The sequence below is a fragment of the Sinocyclocheilus grahami genome, unplaced genomic scaffold, assembly GCF_001515645.1.
Source record: "Sinocyclocheilus grahami isolate Dianchi unplaced genomic scaffold, SAMN03320097.WGS_v1.1 scaffold419.1, whole genome shotgun sequence".
NCBI lineage: Eukaryota > Metazoa > Chordata > Actinopteri > Cypriniformes > Cyprinidae > Sinocyclocheilus > Sinocyclocheilus grahami.
The window spans coordinates 2,249,450-2,253,175 of NW_015505598.1; positions in this window are offsets into that span (position 1 = coordinate 2,249,450).

Genomic DNA, 3,726 nt, shown 5'->3' on the forward strand with positions numbered 1-3,726 from the left:
AATAATGTACAGTATGTGGAAAATAATGTGTTTTTTACCTTAAACTCATTCCATTACACCAAATACACAAAATAATGATCTTTTTAGCAGCATCGTTTCAGAAAGGCGGGGCATAGAGGAGAAACAATAATGTACAGTATGTGGAAAATAATGTGTTTTTTTTTACCTTAAACTCATTCCATTACACCAAATACACCAAATAATGTTCTTTTTAGCAACGTCATATGACCCCTTTAAGTAATTAGAAATGATCACTTGAAAACTTTTAGTAAGCTATTAATAAGTACATTTTAGCATACATTACCACAGAGTTATTTTAGTATCATTGAGTTTCTATTATAGTTTTATTAGTATTTTTAATCAGTTTGTATTTTTATATTTCCTGTTTTCATTTTAAATTTAGGTTTTAATAATTTTGTTTTGGTAGTTATAGCTCAGTATATATATATATATACACATACATACACCTGAAAAATGTAAAGAGGTGCTATAAACTATTACAGACATAATAAATGAATAATTTTTTTTTTTTAAATAATTAGGAGGAATAAACTGTGTGAAAACGAACAACATTCACTGCACCGGCTCATGTAACTTCTTTATTTGATGAATTTATTTTAGATGCTGGAAACATGTGACGGTTAAACTAATGTTTAACGTTCTTTGGGACTCTGCAGAAGAGGAACACAAGAGCAGACTAGACGACATGAAGAGTGCAGATCTGGCGCCACGTGCAGAGAGCCCACGGCCGTGTCACAATGCAGAGGTGACTGAAACAGCACGATCCCGTGCAGACTGACCGCTCAGCAGAGAAACCCGTGTTATCGCGTCTCTCCTCGAGCGAACGGACCGCGAGGATAAACACACAGCGACGCTTCACGAGTCTGCCGGACTCCTCGTGCTCACCTCACACTCTTATAACGCTCACGACGCGACGAACTCATCCCGCGCAGCCCTATCCTGTCGATATCAGCCCCGTCTCTTATTCACACTACATATCTGACAAGCTTTTACCTTTAAAGTAGTTATTCGCCTTCTCCTTGAGTTCCTCGGCACTGGCATTCCGCTCTTCTTCCGCCATCTTCTCACTGCCGTATTCCGTCATGCTGCCGTGTGCGCGCGGAGAGCTGTCGCAAACACCTTGCACGAGGGGTCGTGAAACGCTGTTCGCCGAACTTCTACCCAGAGCAACACAAAACACCCCATTACACGAATCATAACCGGTTACATATCTGTATATAATATGCACGTGTGCAAGTTATTTGCAAAATGTTGCCAATCATTTTTTATTTTCACTGTCAACATTAATTTAATTTAATTAATAAAAAAAAAATCAATGCATTATAAATTAGAAAAGAAGATGTCGTGGTTAAACGAGTGAAATTACACTTCTGAAATTACAACTTGAGCAAATAATCAAAAGGTGAGTTTAGTTAGTTGAGTATGTGTAGGCTATTGGTTGAGCCTGTAGGGGGCGCACCAGCGCTATTTTACAGGGATGAGTGGGTCATAACTAATGCGTCGTATTATTTGCTTTTTTAATTTGTGACATTAAGCACACAATGCTTATAAATCATGTTGGCAGTATTTTAGACGGTTAGATGTTGCATTAATGCCTGTGGTAGGCTACTTCATATTAAATACTGAGTAGCTTATGTGAGCTTTTAAAAAGGTAGGCTATACTTTTCATAATTAAAATACATTTTACATATTGGATGTTTCTCTTCTTTAAACAGACAATATAATATACATAGGCCCTTTAGGTTGCCAGTGTGTGGATAAAAAAAAGTGTTATACCTTTTTTAGAGTCGCATCAGTTTTTATGGGTCTTATGATGCATCTCTATATTGTTCGATACTTGGTGTTATCGTTGTTTTTAATTGTTTTATGCCATTTTATCAAGTATTTGTATAATTTTTAAGAACGTTTATAAAAAGGGATTTAAACGTTTTATTCTGTGATGTTTTACATGGTATTAGGCTACTGTTTAGACAAGACAGTCCAGTGATCTAAACAGATTTTGCATCCCTTTTACACATTTTTTTATTTTTACATTTTTAGCTTTGCATCTAGGATGAAAAACAAACCACTCTCACTTCCCAGAATTTAAGCACACAACCTCTTTTATAACATAAGGAATTAATTTCTCAACAAAACAAACAAATAACTCTTAATAGGGAGCAAGATAGCAGACTTTGGGAGGGAACAAGGCCAAAATAAATAGCAAAACAACTCTAAGGTAGGCTACTTCATCTTAAATACTGAGTAGCTTATGTGAGCTTTTAAAAAGGTAGGCTATACTTTTCATAATTAAAATACATTTTACATATTGGATGTTTCTCTTCTTTAAACAGACAATATAATATACATAGGCCCTTTAGGTTGCCAGTGTGTGGATAAAAAAAAGTGTTATACCTTTTTTAGAGTCGCATCAGTTTTTATGGGTCTTATGATGCATCTCTATATTGTTCGATACTTGGTGTTATCGTTGTTTTTAATTGTTTTATGCCATTTTATCAAGTATTTGTATAATTTTTAAGAACGTTTATAAAAAGGGATTTAAACGTTTTATTCTGTGATGTTTTACATGGTATTAGGCTACTGTTTAGACAAGACAGTCCAGTGATCTAAACAGATTTTGCATCCCTTTTACACATTTTTTTATTTTTACATTTTTAGCTTTGCATCTAGGATGAAAAACAAACCACTCTCACTTCCCAGAATTTAAGCACACAACCTCTTTTATAACATAAGGAATTAATTTCTCAACAAAACAAACAAATAACTCTTAATAGGGAGCAAGATAGCAGACTTTGGGAGGGAACAAGGCCAAAATAAATAGCAAAACAACTCTAACTGAAATTAAAGGCTTGAACGATGAACTAATTACACATGCTTCCCTACCTAACTAACAGGTTACAGACGACGTACCAACTTCCCTCGCATGCACCAGTGGTTAAGATGATAGGAAAAGAAATGCACCAACAGAATTCACATTAAGAGGGAAGAGTGCTTGCAACAACATCACCTACGTCAAGACAAGTGCGAGTGATTTGTATAGCACTTCTCACGATACACAACATTTCAAAGCAGCTTTACAGAAAGTCATAGCATATGTCTATTGAGACGTACACACTGCAGCTAAATTCAGTTGTCGGTTCAGTTGCTTGATCCTGTTCTGTACACATTTACAGGAGTGGCAATTGCAGTCTACAACTGAATTAACAAAAATGCACACAAAAAAAAAAAAAACATTTTACAGAAATTCTACGCAGTGTGTACAGAAACGAATTGAACAGCTAGTGCTTAATGACATATTCAAATGTGTATCAGAGTTGTGTCTCTCTGCTGTATACGCAGTTCTAGAAATCACAGGGAAAGTGGTACGTCTTGACTCATTAGTGTTGCCAGATATTGCTGGAAAAAAAGCAAATGAGAACAAGCCCACAGTAAACTTAAAACACTTTAAGTGCGTATGTGGGGTAAAGCAGCGGAGCTTTTATTATGCCAGAGTCGAGCTCTTCCGCTTCTTCCGGTCGTGCGTATGTGGGATAAAGCAGCGGAGCTTTTACTATGCCACAGCCGAGCGCTTCCGCTGCTTCCGGTCATGCGTATGTGGGGAAAAGCAGCGGAGCTTTTATTATGCCACAGTCGAGCGCTTCCGCTGCTTCCGGTCATGCGTATGTGGGGTAAAGCAGTGGAGCTTTTATTATGCCACAGTCGACC